The 15540-nt window shown below is 42.8% G+C and overlaps 1 protein-coding gene across 8 annotated transcripts in view; it reads left to right on the forward strand.

Annotated features, from left to right (window-relative positions):
- CCDC149 (coiled-coil domain containing 149) overlaps positions 1–15540 on the forward strand; it is a 121113-nt gene that overhangs the window by 27630 nt on the left and 77943 nt on the right. For 2 of the 8 annotated variants that reach the window (XM_044946029.2, XM_044946030.2), the window contains exon 2: positions 535–630. The exons of 5 other annotated variants lie outside the window; for them this stretch is intronic. The gene's annotated coding sequence lies outside the window, so the exon portion shown is untranslated. Of the gene's footprint in view, positions 1–534; positions 635–15540 lie in introns of all 8 variants that reach the window. One more of the 8 variants, XM_044946031.2, reaches the window with a different exon arrangement.

Below are 15540 nucleotides of genomic sequence, written 5' to 3' on the forward strand. Positions count from 1 at the left end.
TACGGCAAGGACTGTCTGATTCTCATTCCATTTAGGCTGCCACAGATCAGCTGTTTCACTCTCACCCTTAAATGTTTCTCTTCTGACTCAGACAGTTGCCCCGATGTGGGGATCAGACCCCTGTCTCAGTTCCCCCACCCACCGAGGGCAGGTCCAGTCCTACTAACACTCCTGTTTTTCCCCCTAGGTCCTTGTTCTACCAGGTTTTGCGCGGTTCTATATATTATTTTCCTCTGGTCAGGCATTCCTGTCCGCTCTCAGGTGGTGTTCTGCATGAACTTCTATGTCTGAAGGTGTATTCCTGATGTATCCATGGAGAGAGATGTACTCCACGTCCACCTACTTCTCTACCATCTTGTTCTCTATTTTACTATTTTTGATGGGACTGGTTTGTTTCTTTCTGTAATTGCCTCAGTATCAGTTGTTTGGGGGCATATCAGTATATTATTTAGTATTACTTTTAATATCATATCAGAAATAACAGTAGTTTAAATAAGGTAGAATTATCTGTATTTCTCACTTACATTGTAGAAGGACAGAGGAAACTAAAAAGTGCCCACCAAACTGAGAAGGCATCTTGAGACCAGAAAATGAGACAGACAGTTCCATGGAGTCAATGAATCAGTTTAAATAAGTAAGTAAGTGTTAGTTACTCAGTCATGCCCGACTCTTTGCTCCTCTGTCCATGAGATTTTCCAGGCAAGGATACTGAAGTGGGTTGCCAATGGATCAGTTTATTATAGGGTAATTTACTAACAGGGTGGGATAAGGGAGATGATGATCTGGAAGCATTTGCAGCTGCACCTGTACCACCTCGGGGCCAGGGGACAATTTCATAGTTAAAAGGGTTTTGGGGTAGGTGCTGGGAAACAGGACATGCATGAATGAGTAACTAATTTCGTGGGCACAGGGAATACGTCAGTGAAAGTCTTCATCATTGTTTGGGGACTAACAGAGCATAGAGGCCACCTGGTCCCAATGCTTATTAAACAATATCTATTAACTACAAAGCCCTTGATGACAGAGAAGTGACTTATTGCACAGGACAGTTCTGGGTAGGGTCAGCAAAAGGACAGGAGAAACTTGAAGGACTCAAGATGCCTCCATTATGCTAACAGCCATACACACAGTAAGTCTGGAGGTAGACTGAGCTGATATGGTGGCTCACTACTTGTCAGGGGTCCATATAAAGGAGTGTATCTTTCCTCTTAAAGAAACTTCACAGAAGTCCCAAAGGACACTTCTGCTTCCATCTTACTGATAGCACTTTATATGTATAAAGGGGATCACAGGGGCTTTCCAGGTGGCACTAGTGGTAAAGAACCCGCCTGCCAATGCAGGAGATGTAAGAGACGTGGGTTCAATCCCTGGGACAGGAAGATTCCCTGGAGAAGGACATGGTAACCCAGTTCCGTATTCTTGCCTGGGAAATCCCATGGACAGAGGAGCCTGGCAGGCCACAGTCCAGAGGGTCAAAAAGAGTTGGACTGAAGCAACTTAGTTGGCATGCACACACAGAGGATCACAGAAGTACCTACTCCTGGGGTCTCATTGTGGGACAAATGAGCTCACATGTATGAAGTGCCTGGTACACAGTCACTAGAGGACATCTGTGTTTTGACTGATGCTTCGGTGGTAGTACCTGGTCTCAAGGTCAGAGTCTTACTCAGCATACCCACTGCCCTCCATATCCTTTTAGGTCTCGCTGCCTCTGAAATGTTATCTCCTTTTGGAGTGGTCAGCCTGATCTTATATCTAGCAATTAGCAGTTTGTTGCTTCTGTCTGTGGTGATACTGATTATCACCGAATTTTCTTTACTAAAAGAGAGATGTCCAAACCTTGACATTGCCTGTAACAGTAATGTCTGGGTGTCCTTCTTCAAGGAATCTTTTAGGTGTCGGGTTTTAATTCTGTTCTTGCAGAAGAGTAAACACTTTATTATCATTTAAATGCTATCCTGATAAGCGGTGATGACAAAAGTAGTGTTGGTGGTGGACAAACTGACTGTCAAGAAAAGCCAGTATCGATACAATTATCCCAACACTGCCTTGTGGTCCACTAGTGGTTTGTAGCCAGTGAGGTTTTTGCCATTTTCCCTGAAAGCCATAATTAACTCAGGTCGCCCACAGGAGCCCTTCACTAACATAATCAACTCATTTGCACAGTTATTAGTCAGAGAAACAGACCTGGACAGAGTCCCTGCCTTAACAAGTGTTTACAATTTAGTCTGGTCTCTGAATCTCCGGTAATTTGAGTCACCAGGATTGCACACCCACTCGTGTTCCAGAATGAATCTACCTCACTTTTTACTGTGGGGCTGAGTTCCAAGCTGACAGTTCTTGGGGAGGAAAATTTCTCACTAATCAGTACTGCCTGGAGTCGGTGGAAAGAAAGAACGATGAGGATAGTTAATTTGAAGGAGGAAATTAACGGTGCTCAGAAAAATATGAGCAAGAAGTAGAGAGGAGGAAAAAAAACACCTTCCAGCCATGAGACTCAGCTGAGCACACCTTCATCCTGTAGGTAGAAATTTGGGCCCAAGTGGCTCTTTAGCAATGACTCTCTGGTTCTCATCCAGAAAGAACCACTGGGGGAGCTTAACGATCACAATTGGTTGAAATCCTGGCAGATGGTGGTAAGAGCTCTATTTACTTGGATAATTAAAATGGTGATGGATTTGCATGGCTGGTTTCAAGATTTCTAGTCTGCAGATGACTGCCTTGTGGGGCAGATGGGGATGGAACCCCTCCTTGCTTTAGAGTATCTGCACCTGACTCAGGTTTCAGAGCAAAGGGAGCCAGGGAATATTCCCACAAAATGCTCCATCTTGAGTTGAATCTTCATCTTGAGCACTCTGACCCTCTTAGGGAACTGTTCATCCCATCAGGGAGATACTATCTTTCAGAAAGGCAAGGTCTGCTGACGAACTTAGGAACAAAGATTGTTTTCTTTCTTTGAATGGGGACAGACACAGTTCTCTTGATTCTTCCGATACTGTGATAATTAATGATTGATCCATTTGGATTTTATTGAGTGCTCTTTTTTTTTTTTTAAAAGTGTTGTCTTATGAAATCTGTAGACTCTTCTGTAAGAGAGACAGGGCACTGTAGCAGAAAAGGCATGGCACAGGCCTGTGTTCAAATCCCACCTTTGCCACTTACAGGCTGCATGCTTTTTTTTAAAAAAAAAAACCTCTTAGCATCTTGATTTCCCTATCTGTAAAAGGGGGTAATGATGTCTACCTTTTGGAGTTGTGATAGGGATTAATGATTTATACATGCAAAATGATGAATCATCTTTGGGCAGAGAGTAGCTTTCAAAATGATGATGGTTATTCATACCGATGTTTATAAAGGAGGAAACGGAAGCTCAGAGTGGGTACAGGGGTTTGCATAGTCCAGCCAGTGGTAGGTGACGGCAGTGAACCCACTGCTGCTGCTGCTGCCAAGTCGCTCCAGTCGTGTCCGACTCTGTGCAACCCCATAGATGGCAGCCCACCAGGCTCCCCTGTCCTGGGGACTCTCCAGGCAAGAACACTGGAGTAGGTTGCCATTTCCTTCTCCAACGCATGAAAGTGAAAAGTGAAAGTGAAGTCGTGCAGTCGTGTCCGACTCTTCGCGACCCCATGGACTGCAGCCTACCAGGCTCCTCCGCCCATGGGATTTGCCAGGCAAGAGTACTGGAGTGGGGTGCCATTGCCTTCCCCGAAGCCACATCGCACCCTAAATCCCACCTGCCATGTTGCTTTTATTAATGGCACCTTTGCATCCCCCCAGTTCTCTCTTGCTACATGATGGTCCAGGAAGCAACTCTGTTAGCAAATGCCACCCCTTTGTACTCCTGGCACATCTATAAAGTGAAGGCATTGTCACCGGTCCCTCTGCTTCTGATATTTGGAGTCAGAGCTGAGAGGTTAAGATCTGATAGGTAGGGATGGGGGTGCCATATTGGGGAATGTTGGGGTCTTTTTATGATTTCTTTTTTGAGAGAAAAGGAAGTGGAGCCACAGCATCTTTACAGCTTTTAAAGATAGATTGACCAAAATGTTGTCCTTGCTTGGCTGCCTGTTTACTGTCACCCAGCCCACAGGGGGAGCCCTCTGCAACTGAATCAAATTATCATCATATAATGGAGTAACCACAGAACCTACTAATATCATGACATTCCCAGTGTGAATGTTATGTGTTATAATATCGTTGCGTAGCATTGGCATTAGCATGTGAGGGTTAGTGACGTGGGCTGTCACCTGTGTCTAGTGTATCACAGGTTCAAGAGAGAACCTCAGATACATGGGTAGTTCCCCCCCACCACCCCGCCCAAACTTTAAACTTTTTATTTTGTATTGGGGTGTAGCCAATTAACAATGTTGTGATAGTTTCAGATGAACAGTGAAGGCACCCAGCCATATATATATAGATGTATCCATTCTTCCCAGGACCCCCCCCTCCCATTCAGGCTGCTACATAACACTGAGCAGAGTTCCAGGACATGGGTGGTTTTAATGCTCCATGCTGAACTGCAAACCAGCATTGTATGTCCCACCCTCAGCATCTTGGCCCGAGGTAAAGTTACAAAGATAATCTAGCATGAGGGAGAGAGCACATTCACTCCAGGCAAGCAATGATTTTTAAAAATATTTGCTCTCTTCAGCAAATTCAAGGGGGTTTCCTAGCCCACGTATGGCCAACTGGATGGAAAGCCGATCTTTTTTGCTTTTCGTTTTCTCATCTTTATCAGCCTTAAAAGTATTAAGTTATACTCTTTGGAGAGCGAGAAGATGGTGAGAAGGGAGAAAAGATAAATAACAGGAGCTAAAGGATTGAAATAGATATTCAGACGAACCTTTGTTATTCATAACTCCAGTTAACCAAGACTGTCAGCGAATTTCACATACCCCCCAGCTACTATGGATCACATTATAAACTCTTCCAATTACCTGAAATCTCACTTAACTGAAATTTCAGCACATCCCCTAGGGCATGTAATAATCAAAGTTTGCCTGTCGAAAGTAATACCAGAGAGGGGAACCGCCATGGTAACTCTGAGAAAGATAAATCATTAAAAAAAAAAAAAGAGTCATCTTAGAGAATAGCATTAGAATCATTAGGTTACAAACTTGAAATTGCTGAAATGTTATCTAGAAATTACAGAGGCGAACACAGATTTAGAAAAAGACTGTGGAAATGCACAGGAAGCTGTACAGTTGCACATGGATGGGAAGGACTCTCATGAAGGCATGGGTTCGTGGTACGTGGCTGGGATTGCGGAGGCTGGAGGACTTCCGCCAAGTGAGCATCAGTTGTGTGGTCAGCCCCACATTGCATGGACCCTATAGATGCCCACACTCAGTCTGGGGAAGTTCTAAGTATATGTGTATCTCCAGGTGACAGTCCTGTATGTCCGTCTGGAGCAGTGATTCTGCAATACCTCAGAGGATGGAAGTGCTGAATGGAATATATGCCTAGATGATGAAGGAAGTGCTCATTTTAAGTGATAAAAATGAGCTTAAATACAAAAACTATTTTGATAACTCTATAGGAGCTATCCTGTGCCCTCTCTGTACACATCAAGTTTATGTAAAACTGGTCTTTTTTTCCCCCTAAACGTGATGCTAAAATGGGATTTAGAGATTTAGGTTTAATAATAAATTGATGGCTATCTTACTACAATTTTGTATTACAAATATCATATTTGTAGACAACATGTATATATTTTTTTAGATTCATGGGAACTGAAATTCCTTTATTTCTCAAATATTTGGGGGGCACCCACTCTGGTTGAGGAGCTGTACTTGGCTCTGGAGAAGCAAAGGTGAATGAGGTGGACTCTTGACTGCAAAGAGGCCTCAGTCTGTGGGGAGGCAGGTGATGGTGATGCAACATATGATGTTCTAATTAAGGGTTACCCAGAATGCTGTGTGACTGCCAGGCGCCAGCTCTTACTCTGCTCTGGGATGGCAGGGGGCTTCCCAGTCAGGGACTTGTGAGCTGGGGCCAGGAGCAGACAAAAGAGAGGTGAGGGAGAGCAAGTATAGGGTAGCAGTAAGTGGGACTTGATAGAATCATGGCTGGTGGGAAAAGTCAGGGAGGTGGATTGCAGCCAGATATCAAAGGGCTCTTGTTTGCCACTTCCTTTAATAGAGATATTTTTAAAGAAGAGTGACAGTACCGGATTTGTGGTTTTCAAAGGGACCCATACCTGGGCTAGACAGGTGAGCAAACAAATGATGATCCCAGCTAGAAATCACTGGGAATTCTGGGAATGGAGGGACTAGCTTATTTGAGGTTGGAGAAGTCATGTTGATTGTTGAATACTGTTTACCTGGCACTGCTGAGTGGATGGGGAGGAGGTATTCCTGGATAGGGGAAAGAGGGTAGGGTAGGAAGAGGGTGATAGCAGAGTAAAGTGCAGTGGGGGACCAGGGAAGGAAATCCCTCTAAGAGTGAGTGCACTGTTGAGAAGTTTCTAAATTATTCTCGAACATGAACCCTTCAGCCATGTGTGTTTATCATCACGCCGAGAAACCTTTCTGGAATAGCAGGCCATGTTCTTGTAGCGGCTAATGAGAGAGAGCTAACCCAATCCCATCAGTAAAAGCCGCCAAGGACCACGAGGCACTGTTTGACAGAGAGGGTCACTTGGTGGAGAGGTCCCCTCCCTGACACCCCAGCTACCTTCATCTCTCTCAGCCGTTATCTGGTTGTAAAGCCATCCAAATAGTAATGTAGTATGTCAGATAGTCATTTAATCATTATGATCTTCCTTGTAGCAATTATGACTTGCTTTATTGTAGATAACAGTAAATGGGTAGATAAAAGTCACTCAGTGATGAAAACTGTAGGTCTGAGTTCTTAAGATGAGAAGCACAAGCTACCTTCAAGTATTTGTGTGGGGGCATGAATTAACATCAACAAATGAGCTATGAGCTCTGCTTTAAAATTGTAATTGAAATGCAATTCAAAAGAAATCTATTTTTGAGAGGATAATAAAAACATTTCATGGTATCTAATATACATGCCAAAAACTGGGCATATTTTTCCAAGTTTATTCCATTCATGTTTCACTGATTACCCAGTATACTTGGTGGGTGTATGTTTTTCCTTCCTCCAGTTGGTAGGTGTATGTGCCCTGCAGCTGTGTAAACTTCACCACCGTGTATGTATTTTTGTGTGTGTGTGATGAGTAGAGGCTTAAAGGTTAATTCAAATAAAAGTTGGTATTTAATGCCCACCATTTCTTTTTCAACCTTTATGCATGAAGCACTAGAAGGGGAATCTTAGTGAGTCTGAGAAATAAGCTCAATAGAATGCATCTACTTAGGTGTATGTATGGTTAGGCCACTCAAGATGGCTGTGCTCTTGCCTTCTGTACAACCCCTGCCTGACCAGTGCCTGTTTCACCTACACCTTTCTCACCAGACTGACCTTCCTACATACTTGCCCCAGGCCCCAGCTAGTGACTGGTCTTATGTGTCCCTCTGCTAGTTTCCCTGGTAACCTGACATCACTTCACCCTATAACCGGCAGTCTTCCCTTCCCCCTGGAACGAGGCCTGTCACTAAGTCCTGCCCACCATCTGCCGCACACTGTGGGGTGTTGCTCTAGGACCTTGCTTCAGACGAGTAAGCTCCCCATCCGTTAAACCACTGATGTCTCTGTTGCTGACTCCAGGGTCTTTACTTGGTCTTGTAGGCCTGCAGGGAGCTGCCCAACACTAGGTTATTTATGGTGAACACTTGCTGTTTTCTCACTTCCCTGCATTCATTTCTCTTTCTCATCAGCACCCCAATTTGGAAGGTGTTACCACTGGGTAGTCAAGACAGACAGGTCAGAGGGTTACAGTCTGGGTGTCCTGTCCCCTGGGCCCAGAATGACTTGTGATCAGCTTTAGGCTGGTTGGAAACACTCTTTACCTGAGACGTAAAGAATCTGAAACATAACGGAGTTCATTTCTACCCTGTTCAGTCACCTCTAACCCGACCTTCCTTGCACTGAGACCCGGTGGTTCCTGGCCCTGCCTCCAGCCTCCAGAGCCACCTCACTGCCTGCCTATTTCCAAGTCTTCTCTGTCTTCCTGCCAATTCCATGAGTCCCAGTATCCTTGAGCTTCCCTGGTGGCTCTGATGGTAAAGAATCTGCCTGCAATGCAGGAGACCTGGGTTCGATCCCTGGGTTGGCAAGATCCCCTGGAGAAGGGAAAGGCTACCCACTCCAGTATTCTTGCCTGGAGAATTCCATGGACTGAGAAGCCTGGCAAGTTATAGTCCATGGGGTCTCAAAGAATCGGACACGACTGAGTGACTTTCACTTGCATTTTCACTTTTTCATCCTTCCAACACATTCCTAGGAAAGAGTGTGGATTACCATTGCCTGCAACCAAAGGATCCTAACAGATATGTGTGGAGAACAGTCTGCCTTCACTACTTATAACCTTCATGATGAAGATAAATTAACCTCTTTGGGCTTCAGTATCCTTATCTCTAAAATGGGGCTGATCCAACAACAGGGTTAACCTTTTTTATTTCAGGGTTAAAAAAAAAAAAAACATTTAAAGCAGAGCTTTTGGCATGATTTGGAAAATAGTAATTTTCACTCAGTAGTGGCTGTTCCACTTACTCTTATAATCAAATAAAGGTCTTCTTCACATTATTATTACTCCTAACAGTGCCTGGCACATAGTAAACATTCAGAGACTACTACTTTTTTTCCCTTCCCCTCTCCGAAAACAAACTTACCTTTTATGAGGTAGAGAGCAAATATCCCTGGTGTGTACACCACACATGAACTTGATAAGCCGAATCACACCCTGACTGAAGAGCGGAAATGGGGGCCTAAGGAGAACCCAGCGTGCATCCCTTGGCCCCACCCAGGTGACCAGAAAGTGGGGCATTTGCCAGTGCCCTGTTCAGCTCAGCCCTTTGGAACATGGCTGGGTGGCCTTGTGACCTACTTCCCACCCCCTCATGTGATTGTGATACCAGCTGCTAAGGCTGAGGCTAAGCCCATGCATGCATCTGGTTGCCTAGGTAGCACCTTGCTCAACAATATTGCATTATGCAAGGTGATCACAGACCCCCACATTAAGAAATAGCAAAGCCAGTGTGTTCTTTGTAGGCCTGACAGTTCAGATCAAAACAGGATTCAGAGGCGTGTCTTCAAAGGGGGCCCCGAACCCCAGATCCTTCCCCTCCCCCATGGGCTTGGTAGCCAGTTCTACCCAAGCTGTAGAGTCCAAGATAATGTACACTACATGCTGTCAGAATGAAACTGTCTTTCTAAAAGGATTCTTAATGTCACTCTTCTATGCAGAAACCCTTGGGGCTCCTGCCTGCTGAAAGAATGAAATCTGAACTCGTCAGCAACACTTCCAGGCCCTTTCTGACCCAGCCACCATCTATCTCTCCTTCCATCTTCATCTCACACAGCTTTTATCCCCACCCCTCCACTGAAGCCAGCCCTAGGTGCTGCTCACTGTGCTGACAATGTGTCTTCCTGCTGCTCACCTTTGTGTTTCTCTGTGGCTGTTTCCCTGCTAGGGGTATTGTTTTCCCATCACCACTCCTGTCACAACTCCATCTATCCCCAGACAAAATTTATCCATCTACTTATTCTTCAGAATCCATTTCAAATGTTTACATCTTCCTCCAGCTCTTTGAGTACCTTCTTTGATCACTTGGCTCATGATAAAAATAGTAGTAATAATAATGAAGGTGGATACAGCACTTACTATTTTAAATGTTTTACATACGCAAGTGCTTTTAATGCTCACATCTGCCCTGTGAAGATACTTTAATTATACTCATTTAATAAATGGTATAACTGAGGCACAGAGAGGCTGAGTAATTGATAACTAGTGAGTGGTAAAGCCAAGATTTGAATATAGGCATTCCAGCTTTTTCTGCCATGCTGTCAGCTGTTACTCTGAACTGCTTTTCTCTGTGTTCTGGGAGTTTTGTTTTTGCTTTGTTTTCTTTATAGCATTTAACATATTACATAGTTGGTAACTATTCATGAATGATGATGAGACTACTTACTATCATCTATTATTATCTCTTTTCTTATAATAATAATTATTATTACTATAAAAAGTACTAGGCACTATTCTAAGTTTATAGGCATTTGTGACTCCCTAGCCAGGAACGTGTGCCTTAATTAGGTAATGTGAAAATGGTGCTAAACTTGGAATGAGAAGAATCCTCAGTTTAGATTTTAGCTCTGGCATCTACTTGCCAGCCTTGGATAAGTCAATTTACTATTCTGAGTCCCAGGTTCCTCATTTATATAATAATGGGCTTTAGACCATCCCTGAGGTCTTCACTAGCTATAAGTTTGAGAATCTGTAAAATGGGTCCAATATCACATGGGTCATAGGTGTGTTGAAGATGTAGTAAGATTAAGTTTTCTCATTCATTAGCCATGTACCATGTGCTGTTCTTAGCTTTGGGGATCTGGACGAAACATCACATTCTTGCTGCTATGGATGTGGAGATGTTAAAAGTAAATCAATAATTAGTCCTATAATTCAAGGTCAAGTGGTAAGTACTATGAAGGAAAGTAACACAGTATAAGGAGATTGAGAATCTCTTTCCTAAGAAGGAGACATTACAATAGAAATTTGAATAAAACCAGGGAAGAAGCCATGCAATCCAAGCAGAGAGCAGTGCAAAGGTCCTGAGGTTGGAATTGGCTTAATGTGGTCAAAGCTAGCAAGGAGACCAGTAAAGATGGAGAGCACTGCGCAAGGGGGAATAGAAGCACTTTGGACTTTGTTTCAGTGTGATGTGAGTTTCTGAACCACCATTTGGCACCATGTGCTTTCATTTGAAAAGCATCTTTCTTGTTACTGTTTGGAAAATAGAGGTGGGTAGAACGAGGAAGTAGAAATAGGAGGCTAGGGCCACAGTCCAATCAAGAGATCATGGTGACTTGAAGGAGGATGATAGGGGTAGAAGTGGGTGAGAAGCATTTGAATTCAATATGTCTTATGAAGATAGCACCCATAGAATTTGCTGATGAATACACGAGGGCTGGGAAAGAAAAAGAGGCAAGGGTGAGTCCAGGGTTTTCATGGAAAACCAAATATGGTTTGGTTTACCAACAGGGCAGGTCTGGAGCAGGGCAGGTCTGAGAGAATATCAAGGGCTCATTTAAAATGCCTCTAAGATGCTCAAATAGAGGTACACATTGGCTAGCAGAGCAGGAATACAGGGGAGTGGTCTGAGCTGGGATATCAATTTGGGTAAAATCAGCACAGAGATGACAGCGAAAGTCATTGGACTGAATGAGATTGCCTTGATGCGGGGTTGCTAGGGGTAGAACTGGAGTTAGCCAAGAGGGCTAGGCCTGAGTTATGACTTAGACAATTATAAGGTCAACTGCTCTTTGAAAAATAAAGTGTCTTATGCCCACGATTCAGCTGGTGAATACCCCAGTGTGGGGAACTGACCATCATCTGACACTCCACTAGCAGAGCTCTTGGGAACATGGACTTGGCTGAACACTGAGTAGGACTGTAGGTGGCCTCTACCTCTTCAGCCACTCCCCGTGAAATGCGATTGAAAAGGCCCCGGGATAGAAAGCCCAGAGATACATCCACACACCTAGGTACCCCTATCTTTGACAAAGGAGGCAAAAATATACAATGGAGAAAAGACTCTTTAACCAGTGGTGCTGGGAAGTCTGGTCAACCACCTGTAAAAGAATGAAACTAGAACACTTTCTAACACCATACACAAAAATAAACTCAAACTTGACTAAAGATCTAGATGTAACACCAGAAATTATAAAACTCTTAGAGAAAAGCATAGGCAGAACATTCTCTGACATAAATCACAGCAGGATCCTCTATGACCCACCTTCCCAAATAATGGGAATAAAACCAAAAATAAACAAATGGGACCTAATTAAGCTTCAAAGCTTTTGCACAATGAAAGAAACTATAAGCAAGGTGAAAAGGCAGCCTTCAGAATGGAAGAAGATAATAGCAAATAAAACAACTGACAAAGAATTAATCTCCAAAATATACAAGCAGCTCATGCAGCTCAATACCAGAAAAATGAATGACCCTATCAAAAAGTGGGCCAAAGAACTAAACATATTTCTCCAAAGAAGAAATACAGATGGCTAACAAACACATGAAAAGATGCTCAACATCACTCATTATCAGAGAAATGCAAATCAGAACTACAATGAGGTATCATCTCATGCTGGTCAGAATGGCTGTGATCCAAAAGTCTACAAAAAATAAATGCTGGAGAGGGTGTGGAGAAAAGGGAATCCTCTTACACTGTTGGTGGGAATGCAAGCTAGTACAGCCACTATGGAGACCAGTGTGGAGATTCCTTAAAAAACTGGAAATAGAACTACCATATGACCTAGCAATCCCACTGCTGGGCATACACACCAAGGAAACCAGAATTGAAAGAGACACATGTACCCTAATGTTCATTGCAGCACTGTTTACAACAGCCAAGACATGGAAGGAATCAAGATATCCACTGGCAGACGAATGGATAAGGAAGTTGTGGTACATATACACAATGGAATATTACTCAGCTATAAAAAAAGAATGCACTTGAGTCAGTTCTAATGAGATGGAGGAAACTGGAGCCTATTATTCAGAGTGAAGTAAGTCAGAAAGAGAAACACCAATATGGTATATTAACGATATATATGGAATTTAGAAAGATGATAACAATGACCCTATATGCAAGACAGCAAAAGAGACACAGATATAAAGAACAGATTTTTGGACTATATGGGAGAAGGCAAGGGTGGGATGATTCGAGAGAATAGCATTGAAACATGGGTATTACCATATGTAAAAGTGCAAGTTCGATGCATGAAGCATGGCACTCAAAGCTGGTGTTCTGGGACAACCTAGAGGGATGGCGTGGGGAGGGGGGTTCAGGATTGGGGGACACATGTACACCCATGGCTGATTCATGTTGATGTATGGCAAAAACCACCACAATATTGTAAAGTAATTAGCCTGCAATTAAAATAAATACGTTTTTTTTTAAAAGAAAAGGCCCCAGGAGGGCTGCCTGTCTTCCAAACAGGGTCTCAAAATACTATGAATTAAAATGGTTTTCAGTTACACAATTATCTCTAAGAGTGTCTTGTTAAAAATATGGTTTGACCCAAGAGAGGTGATTTGTGGAATTGCTAATAATTTAATTGGTACCAATACACAATATTAAAAAGAATCTTAAATTCGTAATTAAGAGCCCTAGTTTGAACTGACAGTTGTTAGCATTGTGACTTTGAAAAAGACGATTAATCTCTGCTATCTTGTCTATAAAATGGGGAAAGCAGTTTTTGTTAAAATTGCCATATAATGTTGCCTATCAAACGAGAGTCTCTGGGAAAATGTTTTGTAAGCTTTAAGTGCTGTAAAAAAATAATGCCTTCAGTTTTGAGAATGTTTCCAAAGCCAAATATTAACATCATACCTTGCATTTCAAGCTCCCAGTAATCTCATTGAGGTAGGCAGCTGCTGCTGCTACTGCTGCTAAGTCGCTTCAGTCGTGTCCGACTCTGTGCGACCCCACAGATGGCAGCCCACCAGGCTCCTCCGTCCTTGGGATTCTCCAGGCAAGAACACTGGAGCGGGTTGCCATTTCCTTCTCCAATGCATGACAGTGAAAAGTGAAAGTGAAGTCGCTCGGTCGTGTCCGACTCCCAGCGACCCCATGGACTGCAGCCCACCAGGCTCCTCCACGCACGGGATTTTCCAGGCAAGAGTACTGGAGTGGGGTGCCAGAGGTAGGCAGAGCAGGTATTAATTAATCCGAGTTGCACCTCAACCCCAAAGAACTGGTTAATTCTATTACATAATGGCTTTACCCCCCAGCTACATTCTTGCCTCTCTTGCTGTCTTTCACTAAATATTTGTTGAATGAATGAATAAATGTATGGAGTAACTTACTGTAGAAAAGTCATTTCCAAACTTTAGAATGGCAGTCCACAGAATATGCTGAAAATATGCATAGAAAGTGTGTTTGTTCCTACACACATATTAACAGACAAAAGTTTCATGAAATAATACTTATCTTTACTGCATGGGATCATGCTATTTTCTGTTCTATTCTGGTTTTGTTTTTGTTTTAAAGAAAACAAGGGTAGCAGCTGAATTGAGTTCATTACACAAACTGATGTATTGTGACCCACAGTTTGGAAGACACTGTTATGGAAGATGCTGGCAGCTGGGAACCTTGTTCTTTGCAATTGGGCAAGTCACTTGGGTTATCTGGGAGGTTTATCCCTGCTCCAGTGTTCATGCTAATTTTCAAGAATAAAGGCATTATGAGGTGATGGGAATAGGCATGTAAGCATTGTGGCAGCTTGGACATTTACTGCATGTAATGTATTTTCAGTTTTTCCTTGCCTATATAAGGAAATAAAAAATCTAATAACGTCCTAGGTTTGGATAATTAACTGTTTGAGAAAGATTTGATTTTCTTCACAAGTGTGTCTTTGAGACTATATAGAGATTTGCAAGGGTGACTTTGAAATAAAAGGCAGTTTCTGTATCTGATATCCTTGGCCCCCAGATATGTTTCTGAGGCAGGATTTTTGGCATCTGAAAGGAAATGCAGTAAGTGAAGTGTATATTGTGTATCAGCCCCAGTAGACTTCTGGGCGGCAGCAAATAATCAAACACATTGATTTGTCTTCAGCAAATGTATGAATATTCACAATCGGTGGCATAAGACAGTAAAAACCCTCACATCAGTTGAGGTCACTAACAAGATGTGAGCACGTTTTCAGTTTTCAAAACTTTGAGTGTTTCAGAAAAACCCATAAGGGATTGTGGAAATTACGTCTTGTTATCCAGGTATCATGTTTTTCCTTCTCAAAATCCCCAGGACCATTTATCCATTTAGGAGACCAAATGCTTGGCTTGGTGCCTAACACAGTGAAAGACACCCAGAAAATATTCCCTGAATGAATGATTGAGACCAACTACAATTTATAGAAAATTGTTGCAACCAAGCCTTTTGAGAAAACAGCCTCTAGTCTTATCCCATTTCCTTTAAGTGGATGGAAACCTTGTTGCCTCTACTTGGCTCCCTCACAAGGAGCAGAGGAGAGGGATGCTCATGAATTCTTTATTTTTTCCTTCTTCCTTCAGGCCTTGTATCTAGTTTTAGAAGGGGGTGGGTGAAGAGATTCTAAACATAAAAGGAGCCAAATTTAAAATTCCCCTTTCTTAGCTTCCCTATGCTGAAAATACCAACTAGATGTAGTAACCAACTCCATGAATATTCTGATTGTTTTTTCACGGAATGCTTAGTTTGTCAGAAATTGGGGTTTCACAAGCTTGGCTATACAAAGACTTGGGTTCAGATTCTAGCTCTACTAAACCCTTAGCATATAACATAAACTCTTTCAGTCTCACGTTCTCATTTAGGAAATATACATTGAAATAACACAGTAACCCCACTGCAGTGCTGTGGGGATTAAAGGAGATCATCCGTGGAAAGCATTTGACATAAAACTTTGGTTTTGTTGTTGCTAACAGCAATAATAATAGTG

The sequence above is a fragment of the Bubalus bubalis genome, chromosome 7 (genome assembly GCF_019923935.1).
Source record: "Bubalus bubalis isolate 160015118507 breed Murrah chromosome 7, NDDB_SH_1, whole genome shotgun sequence".
Taxonomy (NCBI): Eukaryota; Metazoa; Chordata; class Mammalia; order Artiodactyla; family Bovidae; genus Bubalus; species Bubalus bubalis.